At 37.6% G+C, this 14,116-nt stretch overlaps 2 protein-coding genes across 8 annotated transcripts in view; both read left to right on the forward strand.

Moving 5' to 3' along the window:
- Positions 1–14,116, forward strand: part of Rabgap1 (RAB GTPase activating protein 1) — a 170,822-nt gene that overhangs the window by 90,877 nt on the left and 65,829 nt on the right. The gene's annotated exons all lie outside the window — the stretch shown is intronic.
- Gpr21 (G protein-coupled receptor 21) overlaps positions 609–14,116 on the forward strand; it is a 41,316-nt gene continuing 27,808 nt past the window's right edge. The window contains exon 1 of the mRNA XM_046451977.2: positions 609–13,747. The gene's annotated coding sequence lies outside the window, so the exon portion shown is untranslated. The remainder of the gene's footprint in view (positions 13,748–14,116) is intronic.

A 14,116-nucleotide genomic window follows, 5' to 3' on the forward strand; every position in this document is an offset into this window, starting at 1 on the left:
TTTTATTTTTCCATATGAATTTCATGATTGCTTTCTCTATTTCTACAAGAAATGCCGTTGGGATTTTGATTGGCATTGCATTAAACCTATAGAGAACTTTTGGTAATATCGCCATTTTGATGATGTTAGTTCTGCCTATCCATGAACAGGGTATATTTTTCCATCTTCTAAGATCTTCTTCTATTTCTCTCTTTAGGGTCCTGTAGTTTTCACTGTATAAGTCTTTCACCTCTTTTGTTAGGTTGATTCCCAAGTATTTTATTTTTTTTGAAAACATTGTGAATGGAGTGGTTGTCCTCATTTCCATTTCAGAGGATTTGTCGCTGATATACAGGAATGCCTTTGATTTATGCGTGTTGATTTTATATCCTGCCACTTTGCTGAATTCATTTATTAGCTCTAATAGTTTCTTTGTAGACCCTTTTGGGTCTGCTAGGTATAGAATCATGTCATCTGCAAATAGTGATAATTTAAGTTCTTCTTTTCCTATTTTGATGCCTTTAATTTCTTTCGTCTGTCTAATTGCTCTGGCCAGTGTTTCGAGAACTATGTTGAACAGAAGTGGTGAGAGAGGGCATCCCTGTCTTGTTCCAGATTTTAGAGGGAATGCCTTCAATTTTTCTCCATTCAGAATGATGCTAGCCTGAGGCTTAGCATAGATTGCTTTTACAATATTGAGGTATGTTCCTGTTATCCCTAGTTTTTCTAGAGTTTTGAACATAAAGGGATGCTGTACTTTGTCGAATGCCTTTTCCACATCTATCGAGATGATCATATGGTTCTTATTTTTAAGTCTATTGATGTGGTGAATAACATTTATTGATTTCCGTATATTGAACCAGCCTTGCATCCCAGGGATGAATCCTACTTGATCATGGTGCACAATTTTTTTGATATGTTTTTGTATCCGATTCGCCAGAATTTTATTGAGGATTTTTGCATCTAGGTTCATTAGAGATATTGGTCTGTAGTTTTCTTTCTTTGAAGTGTCTTTGTCTGGTTTAGGTATCAGGGTGATGTTGGCCTCGTAGAATGAATTTGGAAGTTCTCCCTCTTTTTCTATTTCCTGAAGTAGCTTGAAAAGTATTGGTATTAGTTCCTCTTTAAAGGTTTTGTAAAACTCTGCTGTATACCCATCCGGTCCCGGGCTTTTCTTAGTTGGTAGTCTTCTGATGGTTTCTTCTATTTCCTCAATTGATATTGGTCTGTTTAGGTTGTCTATATCCTCCTGACTCAATCTGGGCAGATCATATGGCTTAAGAAATTTATCTATGCCTTCACTATCTTCTAATTTATTGGAGTATAAGGATTCAAAATAATTTTTGATTATCTTCTGTATTTCTGAAGTGTCTGTTGTGATATTGCCTTTTTCATCCCGTATGCTAGTAATTTGAGTTCTCTATCTTCTTCTCTTCTCTAGCATGTCTAAGGGTCTGTCGATTTTGTTTATTTTTTCAAAGAACCAACTTTTAGTTTTGTCAATTTTTTCAATTGTTTCTTTTGTTTCGATTTCATTAATTTCAGCTCTGATTTTAATTATTTCTTGCCTTCTACTTCTTTTGCTGTTGTTTTGCTCTTCTTTTTCTAGGATTTTGAGATGAAGTATGAGATCATTTATTTGTTGGTTTTTTTCTTTTTTTAACGAATGAACTCCAAGCAATGAATTTTCCTCTTAGAACTGCTTTCAATGTGTCCCATAGATTCCGATATGTTGTGTCTGTATTTTCATTTATCTCTAAGAATTTTTTAATTTCCTCCTTGATGTCTTCTATAACCCATTGATCATTCAGTAACCTATTGTTCATTCTGCAAGTGATGCATGCTTTTTCCTTCCTTCTTTTATCGTTGATTTTCAGTTTCATTCCATTATGATCAGATAAGATGCATGGTATTATCTCTACTCCTTTATATTGTCTAAGAGTTGCCCTGTGACATAATATATGATCTATTTTTGAGAAGGATCCATGTGCTGCTGAGAAAAAATGTAACTGCTTGATGTTGGGTGGTATACTCTATATATGTCAATTAGGTCTAGGTTATTAATAGTGTTATTGAGTTCTATAGTTTCCTTATTCAACTTTTGTTTGGAAGATCTGTCCAGTGGCGAGAGAGGTGTGTTGAAGTCTCCCATGATTATGGTATGGTGGTCTATTAGACTCTTGAACTTGAGAAGAGTTTGTTTGACGAACACAGCTGCACCATTGTTTGGGGCATAAATATTTATGATTGTTATGTCTTGTTGGTGTATGGTTCCATTAAGCAGTATGTAGTGTCCCTCTTTATCCCTTTTGATTAACTTTGGCTTGAAATCTATTTTATTTGATATGAGTATGGACACTCCTGCTTGTTTCCGAAGTCCATATGAGTGATATGATTTTTCCCAACCTTTCTCCTTCAGCCTATGTATGTCTTTTCCTATCAAATGCGTCTCCTGTAGGCAGCATATTGTTGGGTCTTGTTTTGTGATCCATTCTACTAGCCTGTGTCTCTTAATTGGTGAGTTTAAGCCATTAACATTTAGGGTTATTATTGAGATATGGGTTGTTCTTCCAGCCATATTTGTTTATTTCTGTTACTAAACATGGTTTGTTTTCCTCTTTGATTATTTTCCCCCCTTTAGTGTCCTACCTCCCACTGTTGGTTTTCATTGTTATTTTCCATTTCCTCTTCCTGTAATGTTTTGCCAAGGATGTTTTGAAGAGATGGTTTTCTAGCTGCAAATTCTTTTAACTTTTGTTTATCGTGGAAGGTTTTAATTTCATCTTCCATCCTGAAGCTTAATTTCGCTGGATACACAATTCTTGGTTAGAACCCATTTTCTCTCAGTGTTTGAAATATGTTATTCCAGGATCTTCTAGCTTTCAGAGTCTGTGTTGAAAGATCAACTGTTATCCTGATTGGCTTACCCCTAAATGTAATCTGCTTCCTTTCTCTTGTAGCTTTTAAAACTCTCTCCTTATTCTGTATGTTGGGCATCTTCATTATAATGTGTCTAGGTGTGGATCTCTTATAATTTTGTACATTCGGCGTCCTGTAGGCTTCTAGGACTTGGGATTCTGTCTCATTCTTCAAGTCTGGGAAGTTTTCTCGTATTATTTCATTGAATAGATTGCTCATTCCTTTGGTTTGGAGTTCTATACCTTCCTGTATCCCAATGACTCTTAAGTTTGGTCTCTTAATGTTATCCCATATTTCTTGGATGTTCTGCTCATGGTTTCTTAACAGTCTTGCTGAGCTGTCTATGTTCTTTTCAAGTTGAAATATTTTGTCTTCATTGTCTGATGTTCTATCTTCTAAGTGTTCTACTCTGCTGGTAGTATTCTCAATTGAGTTTTTAAGTTGGTTTATTCCTTCCTGCATTTCTAGGATTTCTGTTTGTTTGTTTTTTATAACCTCTATCTCCCTATATAGTTGATCCTTTGCTTCCTGGATTTGTTTGTGTAATTCATTGTCGAAGTGATCTTTCATTGTCTGATTTTGCTGTCTAATGTCTTCAGTGATCTTTCATTGTCTGATTTTGCTGTCTAATGTCTTCCTTGATACTCCAGATCATCTGAAGCATGTATATCCTGAATTCTTTATCTGACATTCCATCTGCTGCAGCTGTTACCTCTTCTAAAGTTGAGTTGACCTGCATTGCTTCTGGTCCTTTCTTTCCTTGTCTTTTCATACTGCTTGTGTTTCTTTCTTCTTGGTGAAACTGTTGTGTTTTTGAAAATGTTTTCCCCCTATATATTTATATTGCTCTTGTATAGTTGAAAAGTCTCCCTTGCAGGGTCGGGCGCCGGTCTGCCTACCTTGCAGGCGCGGGCGGCGGCTCTGCCCTGCCCCTCCTACTACGCCCGCGGACCGCTGGGCCTGGTCTGCAGGTTGGTCGCAGGTCTGCCCACCTTGTGGGCGCGGGTGGCGGCTCTGCTCTGCCCCCTCTCCAATTGGGGTCACGCGACCACCACGCCGGCGAGCCGCTGGGCCTGCTCCGGGCGCGGGCGGTGGCCCCGCTCCTCCCCTCTGGCTCGACGACAAAGTGAGAGAGACTCGGGTGTCTGTGACTCAGCCTCCCTACCAGGAGACCAACTGTTTCTGTCGCCGCTGTTATTGATGAAGTTCTCTCCTCCGCCGCTTTCTGATGACATCAGATCTCTGCCATGTTCGTATCCTATGCGAATGGCAGCATTTCGTTCCCTTTGCCGGGTGACCAAAGCAACGGGTGAGTCCTGACCGACCCTCACAGGCCCGTCTCAGTCCTGTTGCCACTGCCCACGAAGGCTCGGTTGGTATTTACCTCCACAGTACTCAGCAGGACCCGGACCGAGAAGCAGTTTCCGCAGGCTCTTTAGCCCTGGGCCAGAGTAGTACCGGGATCCGGAACTCAGCCGCTCCGTGCTCGGTGTATGTTCTGATAAGAGCAGGCTCCAAGAAGCAGTTTCCGCGGGTTATTTAGCACTGAGCCTGAGTAATTTGTCTGCAAGCCGCAGGCGAATGGCAGCCTGAAATTACCTGTTCTATGGCTGAATGAGCTGCGATCAGTCGAAAACAGGGATGGTGTCGTCAGCTCTCCAAGATGGTGGCCGCTTGCCTCCTCTGTGGTCTGACTGGTGTGGAGAACTGAATTGGACCGCTTCCTTCCCCCGTCTCAAACCCAGAATTCAGCACTTAGTACGGTAATTGCACAGCTGGCAGAAGCCCGCGGAAACTGCAGCGCTGTATCCCTGCGTCGCTATCTCCTCGTTTCCCAGTGTGCGCCGCAGACTCTAGCCGTGGGGCGATTTGCTGAATAAGCAGTGTGACCCTCCGTGCGGACAAATCTCTCGCGTTTGAGCCCCCGTAGCCGATCCTCGTGCAATGGAAATCCTTCCTCCAGGTTCCGGAGCACCCCACTATTGCTGGAAATTCCTAACAAGATAACCTTTAGCCGTCCTGACTCGTCATTCTCCCACACTGTGACGCGGCACACGGGGGCAATGCACTCCCCTCGCCGCCATCTTCCTCCCTAATAATATTGTTAGTTTGCAGTATTGATACCAATGTATTGTTAGTTTGCAGTTCCCTGACTGCCAATAAATGTGAGTGATTTTGCTCTTCTTTGAATTACTTCTTCATATTCTTTGTACAATTTTTTGCTATTCACATTTAAAAAAATTCTTTTGTTGTAATTGGACACAATACCTTTATTTTTGTTTATTTATTTTTATGTGGTACTGAGGATCGAACCTAGCTTGCACAAGCTTGGTGAGAATTCTACCCGTGAGCCACAACCCCAGCCCCATGGTATTCACATTTTTTATTGTGGTTATTACAGTTGTACATAGTAGTGGGATATGTTGTTACACATACATGCACACAATATAACAGTATAATTGGGCCAATATCACTCCCCAACATTGTACCTTTGTCTATTTAAGAGGTTAATTTCTGATCACTCTCTATAAATTATGAATATTAATGTTTTGCAGCTGCATTATACATATTTTTAGTCGATTTTTATTTTTTTATTCTAATTTGTTATATATGACAGCAGAGTGCATTACAATTCATATTATACATATAGAGCACAATTTTTCATATCTCTGGTTGTATACAAAGTATAGTCATACCATTCGTGTCTTCATATGTGTACTTAGGTAATGATGTCCATCTCAATCCACCATCTTTTCTACCCCTGTGTGTGTGTATACACACACACACACACACACACACACACACACACACATATATATATATATACATAATTCACAATGGAATATTGTGTATATGTATGCCACATTTTCTTTATCCATTCATCTACTGAAGGGCATCTAGGTTACTTCCACAGTTTAGCTATTGTGAATTTGCAGCTATATACATTGATGTGGCTGTGTCCCTTATAGTATGCTGTTTTTCCATCCTTTATGTATAGACCGAGGAGTGGGATAGCTGGTTCAAATGGTGGTTCCATTCTCAATTTTCTGAGAAATCCCCATATTGCTTTCCACATTGGCTGCACCAATTTGCAGTCCCACCAGCAGTGTATGAGTGTACCTTTTCCCCCACATCCTCACCAACACTTATTGTTGTTTGTATTCTTAATTGCTGCATTCTGACTAGAATGAGATGAAATCTTAAAGTAGTTTTGATTTGCATTTTTCTAATTGCTAGAAATGTTGAACATTTTTTCATATATTTGTTGATGGATTGTATGTCTTCTTCTGAGAAGAGTCTGTTCAGTTCCTGGGCCCATTTATTGATTGGGTTATTTGGGTTTTTGGTGTTTAGATTTTTTAGTTCTTTATATATCCTAGAGAGTAGTGCTCTGTTTGATGTGTGTATGGTAAAAATTTGCTCCCAAAATGTAGGCTCTCTATTCACCTCACTGATTGTTTCTTTTGCTGAGAAGAACCTTTTTAGTTGAATCCATCCCATTTATTGATTCTTGATTTTAATTCTTGCACTGTAGGATTATTATTAAAGAAGTAAGGGGCTTAATCCAACATGATGGAGATTTTGGCCTACTTTTTCTTCTATTAGATGCAGGGGCTCTGATATAATTCCTAAGTCCTTGATCTACTTTGAGTTGAGTTTTGTTCATGGTGAGAGAGAGGAGTTTTATTTCATTTTGTTGCATATGGATTTCCATTTTCTCAGCATATTTGTTGAAGAGGCTATCATTTTTCCAATGTATGTTTCTGGTGCCTTTGTTTAATATAAGATAACCGTGATTATGTGGGTTTATCTCTGTGTCCTCTATTCTGTACCGTTGGTCTATCAGTCTCTTTTGGTGCCAATACCATGCTGGTTTTGTTACTATTGCTTTGTGGTATAGTTTAAATTCTGGTATAGTGATGCCACCTGCTTCACTCTTCTTGCTAAGGAATGCTTTAGCTATTCTGGATCTCCTATTTTTCCAGATGAATTTCATGACTGCTTTTTCTGTTTCCATGAGGAATGTCATTGGGATTTTCCTTGGAATTGCATTAAATCTGTATAGTGCTTTTTGGTAGTATGGTCATTTTGACAATATCAATTTTACCTAAGAACAAGTTAGATCTTTCCGTCTTCTAAGGTCTTCTTTAATTTCTGTCTTTAGCGTTCTTTAGTTTTCATTGTAGAGGTCTTTAACCTCTTTTATTAGATTGATTCCCAAATATTTTTTTTTCTATTTGAGATTATTGTGAACGGGGTAGTTTTTCCTCGTTTCCCTTTCAGAGGATTTGTCACTGATATACAGAAATGCCTTTGATTTATAGGTGTTGATTTTGTATCTTGCTACTTTGCTGAATTTATGTACTAGTTCTAGAAGTTTTCTGGTGGAATTTTTTGGAATCTTCCAAGGATAGAATCATATTGTTGGCAAATGGTGCTAGTTTGAGTTCTTCTTTTTCTATCCATATCCCTTTAATTTTTTTCATCTGTCTCAAAAAAAAAAAAAAAATGACCAAACATTACATCTCAAAGCCCTAGAAAAATAGGAAACAAATCAATACCAGAAGCAGAAGAAGACAGGAAATAATTAAAATCAGAGATGAAATGAATTAAATTTAAACAAAAGAAATAATTGAAAAAATTGACAAAACAAAAGTTGGTTCTTTGAAAAAAATAAATTAAATTGACAAACCCTTAGCCATGCTAACAAAGAGAAGGAGAGAGAAAACTCAAATTACTAACATTGATGATGAAAAAGGAAATATCACAACAACACTACAGAAAGACAGAAGATAATTAGAAATTATTTTGAAAACTTTTACTCCAATAAAATAGAAAATATTGAAGGCATTGACAAATTTTCTAGAGTCGTATGATTTGCCCAAATTGAATCAGGATGATATGCACAAGTTAAACAGATCAATTTCAAGCAACGAAATAGAAAGCGCCATCAGGAGCCTACCAACCAAGAAAAGCCCAGGACCGAATGGAAACACAGCTAGTTCTACAAGACCTTTGAAGGAGAACTAATACCAAAACTCTTCAAATTATTTCATGAAATAGAAAAAGAGGGAGCACCTCCAAACTCATTGTATGAGGTCAATATCACCCTGATTCCAGAACCAGGCATAAATACATCAAAGAAGGAAACTTCAGACCAATATCTCTAAAGAACATAGATGCAAAAATTCTCATTAAAATTCTGGCAAACATATCAAAAAGATAGTGTACCTCCATCAAGTGGGAATCATTCCAGGGATTCAAGGTTGGTTCAACATACGAAAAAATCCATAAATGTAATTCATCACATCAGTAGAATAGGAATCATATGATTATCTCAATGGATGTAGTAAAAGCACTCAACAAAATACAGCACCCCTTCATATTGAAAATACTAAAAAACTAGGGATAACAGGAATGTATCTCAACATGGTAAAAGCCATTTATGCTAAGCCCCAGGCCAACATCATTCTAAATGGATAAAAATTGAAAGCATTCTCTCTAAAAATGGGAACAAGACAGGGATGCTCTCTTTCACCACTTCTATTTTGTCAATTTTTAATTGGCTTTATTTATGGTTTTATGCCTTGCAAAACATTTTCAATTCCTATGTAGAAAATGTGTCATGGTTAAGATATTTCCTATCTCTTGCCAGGCATGGTGGCACACACTTATAATCCTGTGGACTCAGGACGTTGAGACAGGAGGATGGCAAATTCTAGGCTAACCTCAGCTACTTAGTCAGACCCTGTCTCAAAATAAAAAGGACTGGGGATGTATCTCCATGGCAGAATGCCCCTTGGTTCAATCCCCAGTACCAAAAATAAAAGGGTATGTAGTTTGGTGGTAAAAACCCCTGAGTTTGATTCCCACTACTGCACAAACTTAAAAAACCTCTCCTAAGAGTCTTTTGTAAATGTAATTTGGAGATTTTGTTACAATATTTTTATTTTACATGTTAAAATTTTTATGTCTTTAGTCCATCTGGCATTTATTTTTTAACATAGCATAAGATAGCATTCCAATTTTACTTTCTTCCAGATGGATAGCCAGTTGTGTTATTCCTATTTTCCTACTGAGTACAACTACCATCATTGTCATATCTTACATTCTATCATCTATACTGGGATTGTTCTGTTACTAACCTGTTTGTGTTTTCCTCTCTCAATACTCTTTTGACTAAAGAGGCTATGATTTATGTTCTGATACTTTGTGAAGCAAGTCTTTTCTATTTCCTATGAATTACTTGACTATTCTTTCAATTTTAATCTTCCACAAAAGCCTTAAAATCATTTATCCAATCTCATCACCACCACTATCTTATAAGGTTATGTAGTGATTCTAATTTGAATTCATTAATTGACATTGAGTGTGTAAATTGAAAATTGTTATTATATCTTCACAACTAAGAATAATGGGATGTCTTTCTACCTGTTCAGTAAAGACTTCAGATATGCCTTCATGTGAGTCTTGTGCCTTTTTTATTTTATTCCCAGATTATCTTAGAGTACTCACAAGGTAAGTGGAGGATTTTTTTGTTTTTTGTTTTTCCATTTGGTTCAATAGAGAAAAAACATTGATAAATTTTCTGTTCATCTACCTGTTGAGTTTTGATGATTTCCAAAAATGCATATTTTAGATTTCTAAATGTACAGTAAAAATGTTTCACCTCTTTGATTTCAGTGTCTATGGAAGCTACCAGTTGTCTTGATTTTGTTTTTATATGTGGTAGAAATATTAAGACAGTGTCAGATTTGATGATGGTGATAATTAAATTCCTTCTCTAATTCCTGATTTTAGTTAAAATGATTTTAGCTTTTCAATCTTTGGGGGAAATATGCTATTTATTTTTTATAAATAATTTTTCTTTCTTTCTTTTTTTTTTAATTCTTTGTTGGAATTTGTTGGTGGTGGTGGTGATGGTGCTGAGGGATTGAACCTAGGGGCACTGTACCATTGAGACATATCTCCAGCCCTTTTTATTTTTTGAGACAGAGCCTTGTTTAGTTGCTGAGGCTGCCTTGAACTTTCAATCTTCCTGTCTCAAGTCTTCTGAATTGCAGGGATTACAGGGATGCACCACTGTGAGCAGCTTAAGGTTGGAATTTTTATTAGGAACGTCTACTGAATTTTATTAAGAGCTTTTTCAGCATTTCATGAACATTATTTTCTTTCATTTGTTGATGCAGTGCATAGTTCATCAACATGATAGACTTGATATTGTTTACAGTTGGCTTCATGTAATAAATTTCTACAAAACAAGTACCTCTAACTAAATTCTTTGTGTTCTTTTCTTTCTGGTCTTTGGCCAGGAGCTCTTCAGTCCTGATCTTTAGATGATACTAGTAAGTCTCGAATGGAAGCCTCTTAGCTCCAGTTGCTAGTTATCCTAGGGTTTGGTGACTTATGTTAAGTTGGAGTTGAGAATAAAGACAAAGGAAGGCATTTTCTATTCCTAGAATCCTCCTGTTCCTTCTTTGTTTTGTTTTGTTGTTGTTGTTGGTTTTAGTTTTTTTTTTTTTTTTCTTTTGAGAGATAGAGAGAATTTATTTATTTTTTAGTTTTCAGTGGACACAACATCTTTATTTGTATGTGGTGCTGAGGATTGAACCCAGGCCGCACGCATGCCAGGCGAATGCGCTACCCTTGAGCCACATCCCCAGCCCCAAGTTTTTTTATTTTATGTAAGTATGTCTTTCTGTTCCTTTTAAGTCAGTGTTTAGTAGGCAAAATTTACACCAAACTACTTCTACAACAGATTTTTTCCCCCAGCTCTTTTTATTTTTAAGACAAGTTTTTGTTAAGTTGCCCAGGCTGACCTGAAACTTGGGATTCTCCTGTCTAAGCCTCCCAAGTAGTTGGAATTGCAGGCTCACACCACTGTGCTGGGCTCTGAAACCTTTTTAATAATGAGAAAATAATGAAATATCAATGTATCTTGATGTTTTTCCTTCCTTCCATCCTTTTGGCCTTTTTTTCTGAAACTAATCTGCATTGTTTTCTTCAGTGATTGTCAATTTCAGTGGAAGGAACATTTTTGCCATGAAGCTTTTATTCAGAACCTAAACTAGTAGCAAGCTCATATAATCAATATTTACATTTCTAATTGTTTATTCAAAGGAGACTATAAAGGCCCAGATGCATTTTTACAAGTCTGGAAAAATAAATTATTAGTTATGATTTCATTATCAAATTATTAGTTATGATTTCATTATAAAGCAGATCGATTTACTAGGCAGTAATTAAATAATACTTACTCACAGGAACCTGCCTGTGGATGCCCAACAATAAAAGGGGATTGATTTATCAAGAACAGTGCTGGATGTAAAGTTTGAAATCCTGAGTACTAGTCTTAGTGCTCTATCTAGCTTCCTTGAACTCAGATGGGGTTCTGTACCTATGACCATTCATTTCCTCTTCTCTAAAATGAGGTTCCTGAAGTAAGTGGTTGATCCTTCTTTAAACTTTAACATTGTGGAAAATCAGATACTATTGGTCCTCTGTATCCACAGATTACATATTTGTGGGTTCCATATCCCCAAATTTAACCAACTAGAGATTGAAAGTGTTAATTGAAAAAAGTTGCTTCAGTCCTGAATATTTACACACACTTTTTTTCTTGACAATATTTTTTAAACAACATAGTAGTTAAATAGCATCTACATTATATCAGTTTTACAAGTAATCAGGATACAGGAAGATTATGTAGGTTAAATGCAAATACTTCACCCTTTTTATAAGGAACCTGAGCATCTACAGATTTTGGTGTCTGACACAGTTCCCAGAACTAGTCTCCCTTAGATACTGAGGGACCATTGGAGTGTTTGAGCCCTGCCTCAAAATACAGGCCATGATTCCAGTGTTTCACAGCTGAGTTATTTTTTTTTTAAATACATGACAGCAGAATGCATTACAATTCTTATTACTCATATAGAGCACAATTTTTCATATCACAGCTGAGTTCTTTTGCTGTCTGGTTCTATAGGAAATTAGGTTGTTGTGAACTTTCTGGTGCATTGCATGCTCCAATAGAGCAATTAACTATAGTGGATACCTTTAAAGTTTTATTTGTGAAAATAATTTTAAACCATGGTGTCTCTATGAAGTCATTTCTCCTCTAGGGAGTTCTTGTAAGTAATGTCTGTCTAGGGAGCTTTAAAGGGTTTTTGTTTTTTTTTTTGTTTGTTTGTTTGTTTTTTTGGGGGGGGAGTGTTTGTTTGGTACTGGGGATTGAACCCAGGGACACTTAACCCAATGAGACAGTCTCATTGAGTTGCTTTTAGTTTTTCTAAGTTGCTTAGGCTGGATTTGAACTCGTGATCCTCCTGACTCAGCTTCCTGAGTCACTGGGATTACAGGTATGACCACCACACCTGACATAAAAGGTTTTGAACTTACTGGAATGTAAATGTAGAGCTGGGCTTGTAGCTTAGTGGTGGTAGAACATTGGCCTAGTACATGTGAGGGCACTGGGGTTGATCCTCAGCACCACATAAAAATAAATAAAATGAAAATATTGTATCCATCTACAACTAAAAATGTATCTTAAAAAAAAAAAAATGTCGGGGCTAGAGTTGTAGCTCAGTGATAGAGCACTTGCCTTGCATGCATGAGGCCCCGGGTTTGGTCCTTAGCACCACATAAAAATAAAGATATTGTGTGTGGGAGACCAACCTTACACGTGACTGGGTCACACTCCCTGGCTGGGTGCTGAGGCGCTCAGTCACAGAAATGTGGTCATTGTCTCGTTCATGGGTGTGTCTTGCTATAGCCCCATGGGTGAAGCTATGCTCACCTGTTCCTTTGTAATATAACCCCTTGCCCTGTTTAGGATAGAATCTTCCATGGAAGTGCCTTGTGTGTGTCCCCTTCTCTTACTGTGTTCTTGGGTGTGGCCTACCCAGGTGTCAGTCACCTACTGGGGTTGATCCTCAGCACCACATAAAAATAAATAAAATAAAAATATTGTATCCATCTACAACTAAAAATGTATCTTAAAAAAAAAAATGTCGGGGCTAGAGTTGTAGCTCAGTGATAGAGCACTTGCCTTGCATGCATGAGGCCCCGGGTTTGGTCCTTAGCACCACATAAAAATAAAGATATTGTGTGTGGGAGACCAACCTTACTTCTGTGTGTGTGTGTGTGTGTGTGTGCTTTTTGTATATCAGATTGGGGAACATTTTCTTTATTTTTATCTTGAAAAACTGATTTTAAAGTTTCTTGAAACTGGTGAATATCCAGTGAATCATGAGAGAGAAAATGCTGAATATTTAACTGTTCAGCTAGAACTTCTCATGCAGCTGAATTATGATTTCTCACTTGCCATATACAGTTAACACACTTCTTCTTTAATATTCTTTGTTCCTTGGAAAAATGCTAAAAGAAAATAGGAATTTCCCATTATTGCCTTTGTGGAAATGTATTCATATCTAATTCCTGACTCGCTGCCCTGGCTACTACCCGTTTTCCTTGCTACCAATTTTCCTTGCTTTTCTGCTTAAGAGAGGGATTCCAGACAGACGAGGAAACAGCTTTTAAATGCTGCACTGCGGGTGTACTAAGCCATTCCCCCACTGTGCAGTCTGGAAATCCAGGAGCACCTCTCTGGCAATGCATTCTAATGAGTTGCTAAAGATGCCAGAGCATGTGCATGCATTTTCTTTCCCCTCCCCCTTTCTTCCTTTTTCCAAGCCCCCTCTTCTCCCTGTTTCCCCTCCTTCTCCTTTATCCCCTCCCTCTGTGTCTCAGTTCTGCAGTACACAGGAGGGAAGCACACTCCTGCATTGCAAGGCTTTCTCTTAAGGAAGTATTGTGGCTTTTGTTTGGATTGCAGTGTGCAGACTTACAGGTAACACTGAAATTGAGTTAAACAGTTATATTCTATTAAATTGTTTTCAGATGTAAAATATTACATTGGATTTCATGGAAAAAATAAGTGAATCTTGGCTAATTTTACTAGTGGTGATTGTAATGAAATGTTTTCAGAATTACCATAAGCAGATTCTATAAACAACTCAAATGAAAGAAAATGGGGGTAGATTGATCTGTGATTGCTTTTGTTTTATGTTTATCTTGAAAGCTTGGTGTGGTGTTGCTTCTCTTTAGAGTAAGGACCAGTTATGTGGGGTGTTATTGATTGTAGCCATGGTAGTGATATCAGAAGGGGTGGAGTGGGAAGGGTGACAGCAGCCTGGGCTAGCTAGGTTCTTCGATTTAG

Source organism: Marmota monax, unplaced genomic scaffold (assembly GCF_021218885.2).
Source record: "Marmota monax isolate L192 unplaced genomic scaffold, Marmota_monax_Labrador192_F-V1.1 WCK01_AAM20220418_F8-fsc00020, whole genome shotgun sequence".
Classification (NCBI taxonomy): Eukaryota; Metazoa; Chordata; class Mammalia; order Rodentia; family Sciuridae; genus Marmota; species Marmota monax.